General features: G+C 36.8%; 1 pseudogene; it reads left to right on the forward strand.

Annotated features, from left to right (window-relative positions):
* The first annotated feature begins 19,312 nt into the window (after positions 1-19,312).
* LOC132557472 (uncharacterized) lies at positions 19,313-24,696 on the forward strand (annotated as a pseudogene).
* The last annotated feature ends 230 nt before the right edge of the window (positions 24,697-24,926 follow it).

Here is a 24,926-nt window from a genome sequence, read left to right on the forward strand (position 1 = left end):
CATCTTGTACTCCTAGGTACAACCTTGTACTCTAGGTATCACCTTGTACTCTAGGTCTTGTACTCTAGGTACTATCTTGTATTCTAGGTACCACCTTGAACTCTAGGTACCATCTTGTACTCTAGCTACCATCTTGTACTCTAGGTACCATCTTGTACTCCTGGTACAACCTTGTACTCTAGGTACCATCTTGTACTCCTGGTACAACCTTGTACTCTAGGTACCATCTTGTACTCCTGGTACAACCTTGTACTCTAGGTACCATCTTGTACTCCTGGTACAACCTTGTACTCTAGGTACCATCTTGTACTCTAGGTACCACCTTGTACTCTAGGTACCACCTTGTACTCTAGGTACCATCTTGTACTCCTGGTACAACCTTGTACTCTAGGTACCATCTTGTACTCCTGGTACAACATTGTACTCTAGGTACCATCTTGTACTCCTGGTACAACCTTGTACTCTAGGTACCATCTTGTACTCCTGGTACAACCTTGTACTCTAGGTACCATCTTGTACTCAAGGTATCACCTGGACTCCCACATTTTGAGAATTGCAGTACTCCTGGCGTTAAAACCTGGTAAATATACTCTATAAATAAATAATGTGCTCCTGTAAATATCACTCCTGGTACCTTGTGTACTGGCTACTCAGGTACCATCTTGTACTCTGTAACAGGTTGTTAAAGTACTTAGGACTTAAACTTAAACACAAAAAGGTTTGGTCATCTTGTACACCAGAATTTCAATTCCATACGATAATCGTCTTGGTACAACCTAAAACATGGAAAATATATTATAAATAAATAATGTGGTACACCTTGTACTGGCTAGGTTGTGTACCACTTCTTGTACTCTAAACACAAAAAGGTACCACTGCTGTTACTTGTACTCTAGGTACCATCTTGTACTCTAGGTACCACCTTGTACTCTAGGTACCATCTTGTACTCCTGGTACAACCTTATACTCTAGGTACCATCTTGTACTCCTGGTACAACCTTGTACTCAAGGTATCACCTTCTACTCAGAGTACCATCTTGTACTCTAGGTACCACCTTCTACTCTAGGTACCATCTTGTACTCCTGGTACAACCTTGTACTCTAGGTACCATCTTGTACTCCTGGTACAACCTTGTACTCTAGGTACCATCTTGTACTCAAGGTATCACCTGGTACAACCTTGAACTCTAGGTACCACCTTGTACTCTAGCTACCATCTTGTACTCTAGGTACCATCTTGTACTTAAAGTAACACCGTGTACTCTAGATACCACATTGTACCCCTGGTACCACTTTGTACTGTAGCTACCATCTTGTACTCTAGGTACCACCTTCTACTCAGAGTACCATCTTGTACTCTAGGTACCACCTTCTACTCAGAGTACCATCTTGTACTCTAGGTACCATCTTGTACTCCTGGTACAACCTTGTACTCTAGGTACCATCTTGTACTCAAGTTATCCCCTGGTACCATCTTGTACTCTAGGTACCACCTGGTACTCCTGGTACCATCTTGTACTCTAGGTACCACCTTGTACTCCTGGTACCACCTTGTACTCTAGGTACCATCTTGTACTCTAGGTACCACCTGGTACTCCTGGTACCATCTTGTACTCTAGGTACCACCTGGTACTCCTGGTACCATCTTGTACTCTAGGTACCATCTTCTACTCCTGGTACCATCTTGTACTCAAGGTACCAACTTTTACACCAGGTAATATTTTTTATGCTCTAGATTCCTTACATAAGTCAAGAATTTCTATTTCAACGTCATAAACGATATTGAAGTCTGTTTTCCCAATCTAGGTACCCTTTTGTATTCTAGGTACCACCTTGAACTCTAGCTACCATCTTGTACTCTAGGTACCATCTTGTACTTTAGTAGAGTACCATCTTGTACTCTAGGTGCCATCTTGTAGTAACACCTTGTACTCTAGACTCTAGGTACCTTGTATCCTAGGTACACCTTGTACTTGTACTACCTAGGTACCACTTTGTACTGTACTACTTGTACTGTAGCTACCATCTTGTACTCTAGGTACCACCTTTTACTCCTGGTACCATCTTGTTCTCTAGGTACCACCTGGTACTCCTGGTACCATCTTGTACTCTAGGTACCACCTGGTACTCCTGGTACCATCTTGTACTCTAGGTACCACCTGGTACTCCTGGCACCATCTTGTACTCAATGTTCCAACTTTTACACCAGGTAATATTTTTTATGCTCTAGATTCCTTACATAAGTCAAGAATTTCTATTTCAACGTCATAGGTACCACCTTGTACTCTAGCTACCAACTTGTACACTAGGTACCATCTTGTACTCCAGGTACCACCTTGTGCTCTAGGTACCACCTTGTACTTTGGGTGACACTTTGTACTTTAACTAACACCGCGTACTCAAGGTATCACCTTGTATTCTAGGTACCAGCTTGTAATCCTGGTACAACCTTGTACTCTAGCTAACATCTTGTACTCTAGGTACCATCTTGTACTCTAGGTATCACCTTGTACTCTAGGTACCACCTGGTACTCTAGGTACCACTTTGTACTCGAGCTACAACCTTGTAATTTAGGTACCATCTTGTACTCTAGGTACCACCTTCTACTAAGGGTACCATCTTGTACTATAGCTACCAACTTGTACACTAGGTACTGCCTTGTACTCTATTACCACATTGGACTCCTGGTACCATCTATTACTTTAAGTACCACTTTGTACTCTAGGTACCAACTTGCACTCTAGGTACCGCCTTGTACTCTAGCTAACATCTTGTACACTAGGCACCATCTTGTACACTTGCTACTACCTTGTACTCTAGGTAATACCTGGTACTCTAGGTACCATCTTGCACTCTAGGTACCAGCTTGTAATCCTGGTACCACCTTGTACTCTAGCTAATATCTTGTACTCTAGATACCACATTGTACTCCTGGTACCACCTTGTACTCAAGGTACCAACTTTTACACCAGGTAATATTTTTTATGCTCTAGATTCCTTACATAAGTCAAGAATTTCTATTTCAACGTCATAACAAACGATATTTAAGTCTGTTTTCCCAATCTATGTACCCTTTTGTATTCTAGGTAATACCTTGAACTTTAGGTACCATCTTGTACTCTAGCTACCATCTTGTACTCTAGGTACCACCTTGTACTCTAGGTACCATCTTGTACTCTAGGTACCATCTTGTACTCTAGGTACCATCTTGTACTCTAGGTACCATCTTGTACTCTAGGTACCATCTTGTACTCCTGGTACCACCTTGTACTCTAGGTACCACCTTGTACTCTAGGTACCATCTTGTACTCTAGGTACCATCTTGTACTCTAGCTACCATCTTGTACTCTAGGTACCATCTTGTACTTTAACTAACACCGTGTACTCTAGATAATACCTTGTACTCTAGGTACCATCTTGTACTCTAGGTACCACCTTGTAATCTAGGTACCACCTTGTACTCTAGGTACCATCTTGTACTCTAGGTACCATCTTGTACTCTAGGTACCACCTTGTACTCTAGCTAACATCTTGTACTCTAGATACCACATTGTACTCCTGGTACCACCTTGTAATTTAGGTACCAACTTGTACACTAGGTACCATCTTGTACTCCAGGTTCCACCTTGTACTATAGGTACCATCTTGTACTCTAGATACCACCTTGTACTCTAGGTACCACCTTGTACTCTAGGTACCACCTTGTACTCTAGGTACCACCTTGTACTCTAGGTACCGCCTTGTACTCTAAGTACCACCTTGTACTCTAGGTACCAACTTGCACTCTAGGTACCCAACTTGTACTCTAGGTAGTACCTTGTACTCTAGGTACCATCTTTTATTCCTGGTACCATCTTGTACTCAAGGTACCAACTTTTACTCTAGGTAATATTTGTTGTGCTCTAGATTCCTTATATAAGTCAAGAATTTCTATTTCAAAGTCATAGGTGCCACCTTTTACCCTGAGTACCACCTTGTACTCTAGGTGACACATTGTACTCCTGGTACCACCTTGTAATTTAGGTACCATCTTGTACTCTAGGTACCACCTTCTACTCAGGGTACCACCTTGTACGCTAGCTACCAACTTGTACACTAGGTACCATCTTGTACTCTAGCTACCACCTTCTACTCAGGGTACCACCTCGTCCTCTAGGTATCATCTTGTACACTAGGTACCACCTTGTATTCTAGTAAACGTTGTGAAATCGTCCGTATCACCGATTTCGGTTTTTACTGGTTCTCATTTAAATAACAAAGATAAACATTGTCTTCAATGTTAAAGTAATTTACGGTTATTACTTTGTAAAATATACAAGGAGCAAAACGTAAACCAATAAATATAATAGTATATAGAATGTACAAGTATAACGGACTGTCTATACAGATCTGATTCTGACACTCCGGATCATGTAGAAGACTTTTATTATTAAACGTTGTGTACACGAATGGCAAATGTATTTCACAAAACATAGAGCAGTATGTACACGACAAGGTCGAGGGTTATACAATGTTTGTTTGATGACTCCTTGGTGAATGACGTCACAGAATCGTCTTGTCTTGATCAACGATAATTCGACCGTAAAAAATGAAACAAACCTGTACAAGTTACAACTGCTTGGAAGTGTCTCCGTGGGGACTACAATGTAAGTACTCGATACAGTAATGACTCATAGTTAAAATTCTGGCAGCCTTGAATGACAATTATAGACATAAAGAAATCTAATCTGATAGAACTGACGCTAACTGTAGTATTGTGTTACAGGAAGGCCTGGATTTTAACAAAATAACATGCATTTTGTGTGAAATGATAAAGCCTGTGTCAGGAGACTTAAACAATATAGAAGTCATTCGATTGGCTGTTATATGATTGTACGTCACAGGGGAATTTCCCCTATCTCCGTAGCAACAGCTTATACACAGAAAACGTTTATATATTGGGTACCGACAGAGGTCTGTCAGTAGAAACTAAATTAGTTCGCAAAGACGACGTATACACTTCAACAGTGTATAACGACATTCTGTTTGTGGAGACCACGGGTACACTTTACCTGTGTATAACGACATTCTGGAGTTCTATTTGTAAAGACCCTAGATACACTTTACCTGTGTATAACGACATTCTGGTGTTCGGTATATAATAACAATTGAGTTTTTTTCGTCTAAATAAGTGACATTTGTTTCACGATAGTTATTTCGAAGTTCTGGTTGTATTATATTTCACAAACCTGTGCTCGACGACCAAAAAACTCCGAAGAAAATCTGTCCGATTGTTGTGCATAATAAAGGTAGGTACTCACATCTATTTATTATCAAGTTTGCAACGTTACTAATCTCCATAAACTCAAGATGATAGGATCATTTGTGTAAGTGAATTGCGTAATCTTCTTTGGTGTAAGTGTATTGCGTCATCTTTTGTATAAATGTTTTGCGTCTAAACATTAAAAGATATGTATTGACTATGTCCATCGTATATACCCAGCAAAACTTGAAATTATTGACACGACAAACATCAGCCGCTTATCTCGATCTTTTCCTACAACGAAACAAACATGGACAGCTTTCCATCAAGCTGTTTGATAAGCATGATTATTTCCACCTCTGTATACCAGCGACTCTGTATCTCCTTTCCATGGTTTTTACATGTCGCAATTGAATCGATATACAAGGCCCTGTTCCCAATATCACGATTTTCGTGAACTAGTTGTCAACTGACAGACAAACTCGTGACACAAGGTTTCAGAACGTATTCTATTTCTTTGTGTGACATGAAACTGAACGTGTTTGGTGCTAGTTTAACAAATAATGAATACATGTACAATTTACCTGTGTATAACGTCGTTCTGGAGTTTTGTCCACAAAGATTCTGTATACATGTACAATTTACCTGTGTATAACGTCGTTCTGGAGTTTTGTCTATAAAGATCCCGTATACATGTACAAATGTTACCTGTGTATAACATGTACGTTACCTGGAGTTTTGTCTATAAAGGTCCCGTATACATGTACAATTTACCTGTGTATAACGTCGTTTTGGAGTTCTGTCTATAAATATCCCGTATACATGTACAATTTACCTGTGTATAACGTCGTTCTGCAGTTTTGTCTGTGAAGATTCCATAAAGACTTTACTACCTGTGTATAGCGACATTTGAGAGTTCTGTCTGCAGCTTTCGTATCGACTGGTACTACCTGTATATAGCGACATTTGAGAGTTCTGTCTGTAGAGTCTCCGTATAGACTGGTACTACCTGTGTATAACGACATTTGAGAGTTCTGTCTGTAGAGTCTGCGTATAGACTTTACTACCTGTGTATAACGACATTTGAGAGTTCTGTCTGTAGAGTCTACGTAAAGACTTTACTACCTGTGTATAGGGACATTTGAGAGTTCTGTCTGTACAGTCTCCGTATAGACTGGTACTACCTGTGTATAACGACATTTGAGAGTTCTGTCTGTAGAGTCTACGTAAAGACTGGTACTACCTGTGTATAACGACATTTGAGAGTTCTGTCTGTAGAGTCTACGTAAAGACTGGTACTACCTGTGTATAACGACATTTGAGAGTTCTTTCTGTAGAGTCTACGTAAAGACTTGTACTACCTGTATATAACGACATTTTATAATTATGTCTGTTAACTCTCTTGATAGACTTGATAGGGTTAAGGTAATATGGTACCATATGAAGTCAACGATGATAAATGGTGATATGTAATAAACTTATATTAAACGTTTTTCTTTCATAATTATTCCAGTTTAAGAATTTTAATACACCATGATGTGGGATGGATTTTCTTATTTCAGTTCAGCTGAATGCATACATTGTTTTTCATCAAACTCTATATGAAAAATTATGAATAAAGGTGAAAGTATATGATTTTTCAAGATATTTCTATGTAAGCGACATTGAAATATTGTAAATTCATCTACAAATCGTCAGGTTCTTGTGTGTCACGCCAATACAAGTGGGCCAACTTTGTGTGACATTATATTTCTTTTTCTCGTGTGTACATTGTACCTCAGTATATGTTTACGGGTTCAAAACTAAACATTTTATGTCGGAATCCAATAGTTTACCTGACCACTTTTTGATCAGTTAAATAAACATTGTGGAGCTAACTAGCAGTGTATACGTAGTGTACGAGATGGTAAGGAATCTACCAATGTTTTGGGTTGTACTATAATCCCGTGTACACTGAGGTCGAAAATAGTGTAGCGACATAGTAAACAGATTATAGACCAAACAATACACAAGATGGTAACAATGTACTTTAGTCAGTTCCGCTACACTTTGTTTAATACTTCGCCATAGATATGCGAAACTATGTACTCCCTCCCACATCGTTACTGTTTAGTACTGGCACCGACGGCGAATTTTCATATTACTGTAACGCAGGGTTTAGCTCCATATCTAGTGAGATAGAGGTATACACTAGCACAACACAATTACCCGACACTCCGTGACGGTTAAACCACATAACTTTAAAAACAACCTTGACACATCACCTGTGCAGTCTACCCGCCTTATCGTCACTGTTAGCAACAGCACACACCAAGGCTAATATTGTCTGTTCAAAGGTCCGTTTATGTAGGTCAGCAATCACAACCAGGACTTTATCTGTTTATTCGGAGAAAGAGCTGTAACAGAAGGACAGGAACAAAGAGTTACCTGTAAACTTAAATGTATGTATTTACGTTTTTTTCCTTTATTTATCTATAATTTCATCCCTGAAAGACACACCTAATTAGTAAGTAGTTGTCAGAGACAGCTGAGAAGCTAACATTTGGAGAGTTTTACAATCAATTTGTTTTACTGACTCCATTTTTGAGGGGGGGAGGGATGGGGAGGTGGGGATGGGGGAATGGGGTGTGAGTGTGGATGGGTGGGGGGTAGCGGGTTGGGGATGGAGAAGGTTATATGACGAAGGACCTAGTGTTATGAGGACGGACGGAAAGTTATAAAACCCAGCTCTCTGTTAGACTGGTTGGAGTATCGTGATAGACATTGTTACGTTTTGAATATATACCCTGAAGTAATCACTACCATCAGATTAAGGATCTGGACTTTCTACCCCTGGTACACATACATATCACCGACATTTGTAGGGGTTCATGCCGGAGGCACACATTAATCTGTTACATAGATAACTGTCCTGGTTTTATTCCTGTATTTTCGTGTATTAACATTTTACTGTATACTTATTCTCTTAATCTAATTTATTTCTCCTCCGCTCTTCTCCAAGCATTTGTCCTGTGTATCTATTCTTTATATCTTCCCTGTATATATTTACATCGGATGACTAGTAATACTACAAATATAGCTGTATTCTCTCCTATATATTCCCTGTATATATTTACATCGGATCACTAGTAATACTACAAATATAGCTGTATTCTCTGCTATATCTTCCCTGCTATATCTTCTCTCCGGATGACTAGTAATACTACTCTTAATCTTATATATATTTTCCCTGTATATATTTACATCGGATGACTAGTAATACTATTCTCTGCTATATATTCCCTGTATATATTTACATCGGATGACTAGTAATACTACAAATATAGCTGTATTCTCTGCTATATATTCCCTGTATATATTTACATCGGATCACTAGTAATACTACAAATATAGCGGCTATATATTCCCTGTATATATTTACATCGGATCACTAGTAATACTACAAATATAGCTGTAATCACTGCTATATATTAAGACTTTGTTGGGAGTGTTGTATTATTGTAAAGTAACATTTCAGAAAATATGAACTCCATGCTTAATTAACTTGATATCCTGGTGTTATGTTGATCTTAGTTAAAATATTGAGAACGACTCTTGACAAACCTACAATGTATATGTAAGGTTTGATGTTTTACTCTTTATCACACTTTCGTCCTTCTTTCGTCCTTAATAATTTTGTCCGCGTGATAAAGATGTTGTTCGCATGATCATATCAGTGCCCTGGCGAATAAACAGTTTCAGTCAGTCCGAGTCCATATAACATCAGTCGAGGTTGATAACTAATTATCGGCCTGGGTCGATATTACGTCATCGGGATCTCTTATGACGTCATTAGACGCTTCTGTTCATTTCGCAAAAGACAGCTGAAGATAAAAAGAGAATTGTTGGCAGTTCGCGAACAGCGGGAAAATAGTATTCACGAGCTAGACGAAATGATCAAAGAGGAAGAAATGACTAGGTTTATAGGAAATGTGAAGAAACACAAATGTAAAACAAAATCAGACCTGGGGTACAGTATCATCGCTAGCAGTAGGTAACGAAGGTAGGTTAATTTATTTGTGCTTACGGAAAATAAATGGGTCAGAGTATGCACCGAAAAAACGAGAGGTACTAATAACAATAATCTGTATGTATTGACAGACGAGGTTTTGGAGAATTAGTATGTAGTTAATATTTTATCGTATCTTGGATTCAGATACTTGCGGGACGTATCTGCTGCTAAAATGAATGAGTTGGAGACAAGTTTGGGGAAAGAAACAAGAAGATCATGGACCCTCTGTCTGTTTCCATCGAATAGCTTTTCCCCGTCAGATCTGAACTAGATTTAGTATCTTTTGTATGTTCTTTATATGAATAAGATCTCTGATGAATTCGATATTGGCACAAAAAAATCGGCCATTGTTAACGGGACTTGATGAACCCTAATACAAAAAATGTATTTTTTTCATTTCAATCAAATGAGTTTTTAATTTTTTTACTCTAGGATTTGAATCAAATTTGGTGTATTGTTTTATGTCAAGAAGCATTTCGATATTGGTATAAATCCGTCACAAGCTGCCAGAGTTACGAGACTTTGATAATGAAATAATAGTAGGAAATTTAAACGGAATAAAAACAAGTCTCCCACTTCGTTTGGTGGACTTAAATGTATGTTTTAGTTGCATCTCGCTTTTCTTAATATATAGGGTATGTCACATGGTCTCGAAACCAATCAGTATCTTATACCATTTAAGAAAATGCTTTCTTATTTAGGACATACATTTCAGGAATGACTTTCTCTCGGAGCCATAGTTTGTATTAAGCATATTTTACTTATAATATCTATGCTTATAATTACTTATGTACGTAGTTAAGTGGGTATTTTTCCTCAATAACTACAAGCACGGACTTAGATATAGAAGAAAAAAAAATGAAACATTTTCTTTGAAATGAGGTCGATCCAGTCATGTGTATGATAAAGTGTTGGTTAGTATTCTTAAAGTGAATAAACCTAATGATATAATGAAGTTTCAAAACTACTGTAAACAGTTGAGATTTCCTTTTAGTCGAGCGGTAGAATGTCCGGCTAGAGACCGGAAGGTCACTAGTTCGAATCCCAGTGGTGGTAGTGTAATTCTATTATTTCATCCTATTGTAATTAGTGACTGTAATCAACCGTTGTTTCAAGTAGATGACATTGAGGTATATAATGAAGTGATGAATGTTACTTACCATCTTTATGAATTATAATAAAGTAAATATAGAAAATATGTCGAGCGTTCCAGATAAGTAATATACAAAATGGTATTGGTAATGTCTTAAATTACCACCATGTACCAGTCCCGTAATCCAGTCGATTTTGTAGTTTTCAAAATCGTTTGTTATTTAAAACAAACATCTATGTATTTTCAACTCTGGGGGAAATGTTTAAAGATACTGACGTTATTTAACTATATCTTGAATAAAGCTTGCTTAACTGTATTAACGTTAAAACTACTGGGACAAACGCTGATAACTAAATAAGATTCAGAAAGAGTGACTAAGTTGTTCAAGAGTTATCGCTCTTGGCGCTTCCAGTAACCCGGTGGCTCGGAGTTATTCAATGACAAATGAAGTTTCAGAATTTTTCCGCTAAACATAAGATAGTGATTCAATACGGTGACAGAATGCATTATATTTTAATCCGTACTGAATATCATGACATTTCCGGATATGTGTCGGTGTACCGACCCCGTTGTTTAGGTTATCTGAGTCTAAGGGTCAGGATGAATTCTTCTCAATAACCAAAATACCCAGGGTGGTGATATTGGGTCTTTAGCATGATGGGTTGAAGGGCTACCACGTATGTTGATATGAATAGCCGTGACCCGCTTTCAAAGTTACAGGGGTCAAATATGATATTTTTTTTTTAATTCGTAATTTAATGAGGTTGACTCAATAACCGAAGGGCTTAAGATGCTGTCACTTTGCCTGTAGCATGCTGTTTGTTAAAATGATTGACATTGACTTATTTTCAAGGTTACAGGGGTCAAATATGTTAGCAAGGTCAATGGGCTTGATATTTGGCCTGTAGCATGCTTTCTCAGCAGCAATATGTCCGGTGACTGGCGTTTCTCTTTCGTGTTGGTTGGTTCAATCGCTTAATCGTCATGATTTCTATGTAGTTGATGGAGGGTGTCCTGGTCGCCGTTGCCATTTAAAACAAATTAAAACGAAATATTTCATAATTACACATCATCAGGAAAGCGCAACTTGATAACGCTTTGATCTCTGTGAGTTAATTATTCTATTTCTAGTCTAACACCCGTTAACTGGATTTCCCGCTTTCTTAAATAACCATTCGGCAGTGATTGATCGTGTCCCGCTTACATCCGGGGTCCCACAGGGCACGGTCCTCGGACCTATTATTGAGCACACGGAAAATGTATTTCTGCATCATCATGATCATCATCATCATCATCATCATCATCATCATCATCATCATCATTATGTGTCCACGTATCAAATAAATTGCTATCCATTCACTCAAACACATTTATATGGAGTAGCAGAGTAAATACAACATATAGAACATTTAACATGTCCTATTTTGAAACCATTCTAAATACACAAACACTCGTAAACATATTACATTTTCACACATCTTCACACACACTGCACATACACACATACATACCTTACCGTATCATTTATAAAGTATTAGTTTGCTTGCATTTATCTTAATAAGAGTGTGGAATAAGGATTCGTTTTGAATAACGACTGACTCGGTGGTTCAATGGTATTGGGATCAAATTTATTATCAGCACAAAGAAATCCCTAAAAAGACAAACACACGGGTATACAATACGAGCAAATAAAACTACTTTTACAAAACGTTATCGAACGCACCACACAATTACTTTACAATACATAATGCGAACCACTGGACATCTGAAGTAAGAGTTAATATACGTGAATGTGTAAAATACGAAAGACTGAACTTGTAAAGCAATGGTAATAACTAATGAATAATAATCATTTACAAATAGTTCACGGCAACTTACCCTGCATGTGGTGCTGGAGATGTATACTTGTATTTCAAATAACGTCCAACCCCTTTGAAATCTGCTGCCCAAGTGAAAAGAAAGACAGAAAAGCGGGGAAGGACAGGAAGATAGACAGCGCACATGTGTCTGGAGTGGTCAGTCCGGTCAACAAAAGAATACAACACATTACTTAACACCACACACAATTACACACATTACATAACCATACGCAATATGCCTAGCGCGGGCCGTAATGCAAAATACATATAAACAGAAAGTGACGGTCACGTGATCTAGCGACACGACGCGGTAATGCTAATTAACAATAGTTACAACTGCCATGGACAGTATTAAACCAAAGAAACTATTACTGTTTCAAATATTAAATCATGTAATCAAGGTGTCACAACAGTATGTACAGTGTACTAAAGTCAGGGCTCAAAACCTATTATTTACATAATTTTTGCCTTTTTCAGGTCATCTAACCCGAAGGGCGATCGCCTTTTGTCCGGCGTCGTCCGTCGTAGACAATTTCAACTTCTCAAGTTCTACATGTCTCATTGAGCTGAAACTTACATGAAATGATCGTGACAGGGCACTGACCACAGTTTGTTAATTTCGAGTTGGTCCGAAATCCAAGATGGCCGCCATTTTGAAAATACATTGAAAACACATTTTCAACTTCTTCTCAAGTTCTATTTGTGACATTGAGCTGAAACTTACCGGAAACGATCGTGACATGGTCCTGACCAAAGTTTGTTACTTCAAACATCCTCTGAATAACCAGAACACCCAGGGTGATGATATTTGGCCTGTAGCATGCTGGGATGAAGGTTTACGAAGTTTGTTGAAATGAATAACCTTAATCCACTTTCAAGGTGGTGGCTGAGTGCCCTTGATTCTTAAATCCAGGTGAATAAGTTCAAAATTTGAAATCTTGTATTTTATGTCAGATGACCGTTAAGGCCCATGGGTCTCTTGTTAAAATTTTGTGTCTAATAAAGATAATTGATCTTTTTTTTTTTTTTTTTTATCTTTTTCAGGTGTGAGAGATCAAAGAAATGGCATCTGTAAATGAAGAAGCTGTAGCCGCCCACAATCTATTGGCATTAAGACTCCAGCAAAAGTTAACCGACTCAGAAATAAATGAATTGAAGAATCTATTCAGAGATTGCCCACTATCTCCACGAGAGATTACAAACATCAAAGATATAGATGACCTATTTGTACACCTTCGTAATGCTGCGAAGATTTCAATAGGAAATTATGAACATTTAACATCAAAATTAAGATTGATAAATCCAAGAATGGCTAATTATGTGGAACAAAAAGAAAAATTTATTAAAGATATACTGAATAGAGGTGAGAACTGACAATAATAATGATCAGAATTAGTTGCTGGCAGTGTGATGTGATATTGGGTCTGATGTATAGAAGCAGTATTGATATGATGTATCACACTGATTGTCCTGATTTCTGGTTCAGCTTATTACTGTGTAGAATCAATACTGTTCATTCCATACTTTGTATTTAGTTACAAACATCCTTGGTGAAGAGGATTCAGTTTTATACAAACTAACCGTGTTTCTCGGCACTTAAGGTTTGAGGAACAGGCCTGTTATTGGGGAAATAGCAATTCTTTAAAATATTTCATCTTCTATAGGTATGTCATGATTCTGTCTCGGTTTGGTCTGAATCACCCTTGGATGAAGATTTTTTTTTTCAATTTTTGGAGAAATTTAGTAAAAATAGAATTTTGTTTAGTCGGATCAGTCAGCCATATCAAAGAGTGTTGTCTTTAGGGTAGGGAAAATATTTAAACCACTAGTTATGTCATACTTGTGGATCCTTTGAAACACTTAAATGAACTGGTGAAAAAAAAATTGTGATTATTAATTATCATGTGACAACATTGTCTTACTTGTAGGTGAAGCTGGTCCAGCAGATACAAGCCAGCAACAATCTACAGGTTTGTTTTAAAAGCACATATCAGTTTTGTAGATTTCCAACGATACATGGTGTCACATTCCTATGTACAATAGTTACTGGTTAGATCAGATGTGTAGGTCGCCCTCGGTACATGACGTCACATTCCTATGTACAATAGTTACTGGTTAGATCAGATGTGTAGATAGCTCTATTTTCAAGTTAGACTTTGTAATAGGTTGGTATCACTGTATCAGTACTGCACTTGTTTATTGATGTTACCTTCTGACAGGAGGTAAAACCTAAAATATAACGTGTATAGTCATTGAATTACAAGGAAATAATGTAATAAAGTTAGACAACTGTTCCATACTGATTGGGTGATGTATTATCTTATATAGTAATATCTACTAGTGTTTTAACTACTGTAGAATATGAATGGAATGACTTCAGACATGTCTTGATCAGCCCAAGTTCCCTTCAGTCCTAACACCAAATATAAGACATTTTGATGGGCAGACGTGTCATGTTGTACAGCCTGTCAACATGTCTGTCTGGCTTGGGGCTCCAGTACAAGTACAAGCCCTAGTAAATATTGATTTTTTATAAAACAGTGTAGTATATAAGATTAAGAATGTAGTTAATACAAGAAAAAGTCAGATATTTTTCTGCGAACATTTTGGATAATTTTAGCTCACCTGGCCTGAAGAGCCAAGTAAGCTGTAAGGATACCATGTTGTCTGGCGTCTGCCAACGTCATATAAATTGCAACCAATCAAAAACAACTAAGCAAATTTGAACCAAATTTGGTCTCAATGATCTTTCGAGGAAGGGGAAATAACATTGTCTAAATGGTGGATCTTACTCCTTTGGGACGGGGCACAATGGGGAAAATCGATAAATTCCTTAAAGAACATTTTTCTTTGGAATTGCAGGATATTACCAAAATTTTGTCAGAAGCATTGCTTGATATTTATTAGCTCACCTGGTCCGAAGGACTGAAGCCATGATACAACATTCCTTTGTCCGCCAATTACTAGAAATTGCTACTAGCCATGAAAGATGCATCATTGACTGACCTGTGTATTAAGGATATTGACTGACCTGTGTATTAAGGATATTGACTGACCTGTGTATTAAGGATATTGACTGACCTGTGTATTAAGGATATTGACTGACCTGTGTATTAAGGATAATTCCTGACCTGTGTATTAAGGATATTGACTGACCTGTGTATTAAGGATATTGACTGACCTGTGTATTAAGGATATTGACTGACCTGTGTATTAAGGATATTGACTGACCTGTGTATTAAGGATATTGACTGACCTGTGTATTAAGGATATTGAATGACCTGTGTATTAAGGATATTGACTGACCTGTGTATTAAGGACCTGTGTATTGACTGACCTGTGTATTAAGGATATTGACTGACCTGTGTATTAAGGATATTGACTGACCTGTGTATTAAGGATATTGACTGACCTGTGTATTAAGGATATTGACTGACCTGTGTATTAAGGATATTAAGGACTGACCTGTGTATTAAGGAAGGATATTGACTGACCTGTGTATTAAGGATATTGACTGACCTGTGTATTAAGGATATTGACTGACCTGTGTATTAAGGATATTGACTGACCTGTGTATTAAGGATATTGACTGACCTGTGTATTAAGGATATTGACTGACCTGTGTATTAAGGATATTGACTGACCTGTGTATTAAGGATATTGACTGACCTGTGTATTAAGGATATTGACTGACCTGTGTATTAAGGATATTGACTGACCTGTGTATTAAGGATATTGACTGACCTGTGTATTAAGGATATTGACTGACCTGTGTATTAAGGATATTGACTGACCTGTGTATTAAGGATATTGACTGACCTGTGTATTAAGGATATTGACTGACCTGTGTATTAAGGATATTGACTGACCTGTGTATTAAGGATATTGACTGACCTGTGTATTAAGGATATTACTGACCTGTGATTAAGGATATATATTAAGGATATTGACTGACCTGTGTATTAAGGATATTGACTGACCTGTGTATTAAGGATATTGACTGACCTGTGTATTAAGGATATTGACTGACCTGTGTATTAAGGATATTGACTGACCTGTGTATTAAGGATATTGACTGACCTGTGTATTAAGGATATTGACTGACCTGTGTATTAAGGATTATGACTGACCTGTGTATTATGGATTATGACTGACCTCTGTATTAAGGATATTGACTGACCTGTGTATTGAGGATATTGACTGACGTGTGTATTAAGGATATTGACTGACCTGTGTATTAAGGATATTGACTGACCTGTGTATTAAGGATATGACTGAATTGTACACACAAGTACAGGTTAGTTGTGTGAGTGTATGTGAAATGTGTACTGAGTTGTGTGTGTATAGTACATGTGAAATGTACACACAAGTACAGGTTAGACCTGTGTGAGTACATGTGTAGGATATTGACTACCTGTGAAATGTGTAAGGTTAGTTGTGTAGTAAGGATATTACTGATGTGAATATGTATGTACAGGTTAGTTGTGTGATGTGAAATGTACACACAAGTACAGGTTAGTTGTGTGAGTAGTTGTGTGTAGTATGTACAAATGTGTACAAGTTGTGTAATAGTAGTAGTACATGTGAAATGTACACACAAGTACAGGTTAGTTGTGTGAGTATATACTACATGTGAAATGTACACACAAGTACAGGTTAGTTGTGTGAGTATATACTACATGTGAAATGTACTCAGAAGTACAGGTTAGTTGTGTGAGTATATACTACATGTGAAATGTACACACAAGTACAGGTTAGTTGTGTGAGTATATACTACATGTGAAATGTACACACAAGTACAGGTTAGTTGTGTGAGAAGTACATGTGAAATGTACACACGAGTACAGGTTAGTTGTGTGAGTATGTAGTACATGTGAAATGTACACACAAGTACAGGTTAGTTGTGTGAGTATGTAGTACATGTGAAATGTACACACAAGTACAGGTTAGTTGTGTGAGTAGTACATGTGAAATGTACACACGAGTACAGGTTAGTTGTGTGAGTATATACTACATGTGAAATGTACACACAAGTACAGGTTAGTTGTGTGAGTATGTAGTACATGTGAAATGTACACACAAGTACAGGTTAGTTGTGTGAGTATATACTACATGTGAAATGTACACACAAGTACAGGTTAGTTGTGTGAGTATATAGTACATGTGAAATGTACACACAAGTACAGGTTAGTTGTGTGAGTATGTAGTACATGTGAAATGTACACACAAGTACAGGTTAGTTGTGTGAGTATATACTACATGTGAAATGTACACACGAGTACAGGTTAGTTGTGTGAGTATATACTACATGTGAAATGTACACACGAGTACAGGTTAGTTGTGTGAGTATGTAGTACATGTGAAATGTACACATGAGTACAAGTTAGTTGTGTGAGTAGTACATGTGAGTACAGGTTGACTGTATATAAGTAACAAGAAGCTACTTTATGTAAGGTGGAGTTGTGCAGCTAGACAGGTACTTGGTCAGGGAACTATATACATGAACATGGATGACTATTTAAAAGTTGATATAACTGTGTAGACTATTAGGATGAAAATGAATGATATTAGAATTGGTTTGACTAATTAATTAAATGATGTGTCTGCAGTCACAGCTTCAACAGTCAGCAAAAGTCACACCATTGGCAAGTTTAATAGCAACATGCACACAGTTGTTATAATAATATTGAACGGTTCTTTTCTGAATATGATAAAGAACCATAATATAGTGGAGTGTTATCAAAGATTCCAATAGTCAGAGCAGGTTTTAGGAATCTAAGCCTGTAGTCATATTTATTGTTAACGGACCATCTGATGATAGTACACTCCTCAAAATCCTTTTCTACTATATATTTTGCTGGTCTAAAGTAGTACCTGTAATAAGGAATTCTTATAAGACTCTTTCATATGCGGGTATGTAGGATAGGGATATTCCACCCGAGGGTCACAAAATATGGTGAAACTCGAGGCTCTGCTGAGGGTTTTACCATATTTTGTAACCCCGAGGGTGGAATATCCCTATCCTACATACACACATAATGAAAGAGTCTTTTTCTCTCTCATATCTTTACCAAAATTTTGGGAAAAGGACAGTCGGTCGGCCATTATCTTCATTTTTTTTCCCTTTTTTTTTTAATCCGAGGTTTTTATAAAAAAACGAACTGGATATTCTTAACGATCATACCCATATTTTGCAAACTTTCAGTTTGCTGTCAAATTTCAAACCATTTTTCTGTATATTGCAGGATGAATATATTATTCGCAGATGAAAAAACCAAAATGATCTCTGTGTGATTATATAGTATGTGTAAGTAAACATCCGCGAAAAGAGCTTGTTCCGTCAAATACTTCAAAGAAATCAACAAGGAACGGGTTTTTATAATTCAACATATGGTTTTATCATCAAAATCACATATTTGATCATTTTAAGAAATATATCAATGTATCTTTTTACTGTTTTAACATTTTTTCAAAATACTGTGACGCTGACATGACGTCACCATAGTCAAAGGAATTCCATTCATAAATTCAAGGCGTGACGTCACATTATCTCCTTTTCCGAGTCGCTGTCGCTCTCGATCACCATCATTCGACGACGTTTGGGTGGTGGAACATTTGTGGTGATATTTACGGTGATTTGGCAATTTTCAATGTGAGAACCAGCAAACAAGGATTCGATGCGAGTTTCAGATTGTTTCTGTGATACAGGATTGTAGGTGTTAACCGTGTTTTCTTGTTGACATGACGATGACCGATCGATGTAAACAGACGACGCTGTAAGAGTTGTCTCCCTTGAACACAGATTACTCTGCGCACGTGTTTGCCCATGTAAGATAGAATTTTCTTACATAGCTATCTTACATGGGCAAACTCTATCCAATATGGCGGGATATGAGAGAATATTGTGTCTGTCCATCAAGAATTGGTTATTAAAGTTTTTGTGTAGTTTCTCAAATTTGGTCCCTTCTATTGCATTGTGGAATTTCGGAACGATAAAAATGGCTAAATCATGGCTATCATGCATGTTGATACTTATAATATTTGTTATTGCTATTTCTTGAGAAGCACTTAAGAATTGGATGGATCAGTTTCAAATTTTATTTGTAAGCTGTCATTTGGTCACCCTCTTGCCTTTAACAGACCCATAAAGTTATTATCACTACCATATCCTCAGATTTAATAAAGGAAAAATAAGAACAAATAAGAAGTTAAGAGAGAAAATGCAACTTTTAAAGACTAAATATCATAAAAAATCATACTTATTAATAATTCAGGTGTTTTAAATTCTGACTACTCCTACTAAATATATGAATATTTATTTTACAGAAATCCATGCTGACTTAAGACCCTTGATAGGTGAGTCGCATCAACTTGACTGGGCACGATGTGAGAAAAGTTACAGCAGATTCCTCAAAACCAGAATCACAACAGAATGCATCATCAATGGAATTATTTGGACATCAAACTATTAAGTTATATTTCTGTTCACAAACGCAAATATCTCAGTACAGTTACTCAGATTTATCCCTATTATAACTAACATCAAATTCTCTCCGTTCCTATAGGTCCTCACAATACACACATTAAACGGGTCGTATTCTGGTGAAAGACATAATTCAATATAAAATAAATTCCAATATAATATCTTGGACTTTGGTAATACAGGAATAAAAATGTTGTATAGAATGTATGTTCATTCAAACTGCCCTTTAAAAGTTACATCTTAACGTATTTAAAGTGCTGTATACTAATAAAGGTTTTTAGTTTATTTTTAATATATATCCTTTCTTTATTTTCTTACAGTTCAAACTATAAACAGGATTAAAACAGAAAAAGAGGAGAAAAAGTTCATGGAGACCAAAGCTTTTCATGACGCACAAGAGAAACTCGGAAAGAACAGAGTCATAATGATCAAGGGTAACACAGGAGACGGCAAGACTTCGACTGCCCTTCAACTCATGGACTGGCTGATCAAGGAGCAGCAATGCAGACAACCTCTTCAGCTTCATGACATCAAGACATTAGATAAACTGTCTCCAGACTCGAGTCTGGTTACTTTTATTGATGATATTTTTGGAGAGAGAAATGTTAGAAATACGGATGTAGCTGAGTGGAACAAAAGAATTAATAATGTAAAAACACTGTTTGTAGATCAACAAATGAAGGCCAATTTTTTGCTTGTTACTATTCGTAATGAAATATATAATGATTTGAAAGAGCGATCTTTGAAACCAGTTTTTACCAAAGATAACCTCATTGACATGAGTTCTGACACATACAGGATTTTAGAGGAAAGAAAAGAACTTCTACAAAAATATCTACCAAACAATTATAAATGGGAAGAGAAAGAAATAGAAAGTATTGTAAAATCTGCTTCAAGCATTGGCTTTCCCCAATGCTGCCACCTTTTCTATAACTCTGGGGTATTGCAGGCAAAACGTGGGGAATTTTTTGAGAAACCTTTTGAATTTTTGAATGAAGCATTGTTTAGATTATCAGAATGTTGTGCCATTTTGTTTCTTTTCCTCAATGGAGGGGAGATAAAAGTTAAAGATCTAGACCCAAACAGTGATAAAATCAACAAAACATTGTTAGAGGAATCATTTGATATTAATCTGATTGATGGTGAGGAGGACAGAACCTCATTGACTTACAAGAAAAAAGTAGGATTTGTAAAAGAAAGTTTAGACAGATTGCTAGGATTTTTAGTGGTGAAGGAGGAAGATTGGTGGTCTGGTGATGAAGTATACAGATTTAATCATGATTCTGTACATGTCACAATAGCTCGTTTGTATTGGAACAAAACACCAGTTGGTTATATACAGAATTGTCCAGTGAAATCCCTCGGTTATCTCACAACCTCAAAAACATCCACAGACATGATTGTTATATCATCAGATCAGTGTACATGTCTGTGTGAACGTCTGCTCCGAGAGTTTGAGTGTCGCAGGTATGTTTATGGTATTCAGTCTCTAGATGTATGGAAAGATCCCGTATTTGTTAAAAGATTCGATGAGTTGTTGAATGAGAAAAAAGTTGATAAACGTGCTGTGTTAAATAAGGTATGTGAATGTGGTGTAAAAGAATGTGGTTTATATCTTCTGAGTGTGGGAGTCAAACCTGACAATGACACAGACGAATGTTTATCGTGGTAAGGGAGATGTGGATGTACTTAAGGAAGTTGTTAAATACCTGAATGATGAGATGAAACATGACTTGTTAAATAGAGCATGTCGGTATGGTTCAACAGAATGTGGTTTATATCTTCTGAGTGTGGGAGTCAAACCTGACAATGACACAGACTGGTGGCCATTGATTACAGGAGGTTATGTGTTTGATGGTAAGGGAGATGTGAATGTACTTAAGGAAGTTGTTAAATACCTGAATGATGAGAAGAAACATGACTTGTTAAATAGAGCATGTCGTACTGGTTCAACAGAATGTGGTTTATATCTTCTGAGTGTGGGAGTCAAACCTGACAATGACACAGACTGGTGGTCATTGATTACAGGAAGTGTTTATCGTGGTAAGGGAGATGTGGATGTACTTAAGGAAGTTGTTAAATACCTGAATGATGAGAAGAAACATCGCTTGTTATATGATGCATGTTTGTCTGGTTCAACAGAATGTGGTTTATATCTTCTGAGTGTGGGAGTCAAACCTGACAATGACACAGACTGGTGGCCATTGATTACAGGAGGTGTTTATCGTGGTAAGGGAGATGTGGATGTACTTAAGGAAGTTGTTAAATACCTGAATGATGAGATGAAACATCACTTGTTAAATAGAGCATGTCGTGCTGGTTCAACAGAATGTGGTTTATATCTTCTGAGTGTGGGAGTCAAACCTGACAATGACACAGACTGGTGGTCATTGATTACAGGAGGTGATGTGTGGGGTAAGGGAGATGTGAATGTACTTAAGGAAGTTGTTAAATACCTGAATGATGAGAAGAAACATGACTTGTTAAATAAAGCATGTAAATATGGTTCAACAGAATGTGTTTTATATCTTCTGAGTGTGGGAGTCAAACCTGACAATGACACACTGTTGGTCATTGATTACAGGAGGTGTTTTTGTGTGGGAGGGAGTGGGATGTACTTAAGGAAGTTGTTAAATACCTGAATGATGAGAAGAAACATCGCTTGTTAAATAATGCATGTGAATCTGGTTCAACAGAATGTGGTTTATATCTTCTGAGTGTGGGAGTCAAACCTGACAATGACACACTGTTGTGTGTGGCGGAGGGAGGGAGTGTGGAATTGTTACGTAAACTACTGCAGTATGACGTCACTATAACAGTGAGGGATGAGTACAACAACAACAATGTACTACATCAGGCGTGTGAGTGGGGGAGTGAAGAGATGGTGACTGAGTTGTGTGATAAGTATCCACACTTGGTACGTGACACTAATAATGATGGACAAACCCCGCTCTATGTCGCGGCCGGTATAAGAAACTTATCTATATTCCAGACAGTGGAGAGAACTACACTTCAAACCTTGTATAAACAGTGTGGGACAGACGGACATGTTGTACACAGGACACAGTGTGTGTGTGTGGACGGACTGTATTACATGCGAGTTGTGAGATGAGAAACAAGGAGATGTGTGTCTATTTATGTGAGCAGTATCCATCACTGCTCACAGCTGTAGACAATGAAGGACGGACTGTATTACATGTGAGTTGTGAGATGAGAAACAGTGAGATGGAAAACAAGGAGATGTGTGTCTATTTATGTGAGAAGTGTCCATCACTGCTCACAGCTGTAGACAATGAAGGACGGACTGTATTACATGTGAGTTGTGAGATGAGAAACAAGGAGATGTGTGTCTATTTATGTGAGAAGTGTCCATCACTGCTCACAGCTGTAGACAACCGTGGCCGTCATTGTCTACATTACATCGCTGAGTCGTACGGACAAGATGTAGACTTGTTCACGAAGTGTGAGACTCGCGTCAAACAACACATAGAATCAACAGGAGGTAAGTATGACATCACAACCATACTTGACGGGGAGGGGAACTCTGTTTTAGACTTGGCAAAGCAAAGGAAAGAGAGATACAGTTGGTTAAACAACAGTTTGTATGATCATCTTATCAAAGTGTTCGGTAAATAAACATGCAGGTATTATATCTATAAAACGTCTTCTGATAATAAGTACAAACCATTAATATCCTTCCTGTTCCCAGTCCAGGTGATGTTCCGTTGTTTTTATGAGGGAAATCTGTCGATAATGATGATTTTCCTGTACGAGTTTGAAGATCGACTTCGCGCTGCGGTAAAATAGGCAGGCGGCGTCTTTGACTAGGTTCGAGTGATTGATGTCAATTTCAGTGGAAATATTCGTACGTGAATGGTATGGCTACGGTCAGGTTTAACCATCAGGGGTGTTCAGGAATTACTAAATTTGTGGTGTTATTTGTTGTTTTTAATTAGAAAAAGTGAACTATGTTGTGTTCTAGAATAAAGAGCTATTTGGAATATTTCGCTATGATGATTCTCCAACAATGAGCAACGTGATAATTCTGTGATAAATCATGTCTGGAGTCTGGATTTTACTGTGGCCTATGAAAACAGTCGCGTTATCTTGAAAATTGATTTAACCATGAGTATTCTAAGAGGAAGATATAATATTTTGATTTTTTTTTTTTTTTTAGAAATTAAAATAAATAAAACCAAAACAAACAGTCAGTGATTATTTTAATGTGTTACCAATAAACACTGAATTATTAACCAGGAAGCTTTTTAGGACTTGGCTTCATTCTGATAAATTCTTCTCTTCATTAATTGAATACAAATATTTTCAGGTACATAAAACCAAATTACTTTACTGAGCAAACATTAAATTCTCTTGTTTTTCAATTAAATTTCTCATAATTGTTTTGTTGTAGAAATGATGTCTTTTTCCTCAAGTGAATATATTAATAGTTATAATCAGAAAGTTAATTAACTGTTTACCAGATATTGCATGTTTGTTTTATTTAGTTTTAAGAAAAGAACTTGAGATTGCTTATTTCCTCCTGACTCCTGTATGTGTTTAGGAATTGTTTATTTTGTAAATAATAATAATTCATATTTTCAGCAAACAATTTAAGGCCATTTTATTTGATAAAATATGTCTTATTGATGCAAGACTAAATAGGTTGTATATATTATAGAGTACGTTAACATATGTTAATGTTTGTATAAAAAATCTATTGTTGTAAACTGAGATTATATTACATGTGTAGGTGTTTTTACTGGGACATCAGATAATACATTTTATCTATATGTTGATGTTTGTATAAAACATCTATTGTTGTAAACTGAGATTATATTACATGTGTAGGTGTTTTTACTGGGACATCAGATAATACATTTTATCTATATGTTGATGTTTGTATAAAACATCTATTGTTGTAAACTGAGATTATATTACATGTGTAGGTGTTTTTACTGGGACATCAGATAATACATTTTAATATGTTGATGATGTTTGTATAAAACATCTATGATTATATTTGGGACATCAGATAATACATTTTATCTATATGATGTTTGATGTTTGTATAAAACATCTATTGTTGTAAACTGAGATTATATTACATGTGTAGGTGTTTTTACTGGGACATCAGATAATACATTTTATCTATATGTTGATGATTTGGTTATTTATTACAGTTGTATCATTTGATAAT

This window comes from Ylistrum balloti, unplaced genomic scaffold (genome assembly GCF_031769215.1).
Source record: "Ylistrum balloti isolate Yb309-2 unplaced genomic scaffold, AGI_CSIRO_Ybal_v1 Utg370676, whole genome shotgun sequence".
NCBI lineage: Eukaryota > Metazoa > Mollusca > Bivalvia > Pectinida > Pectinidae > Ylistrum > Ylistrum balloti.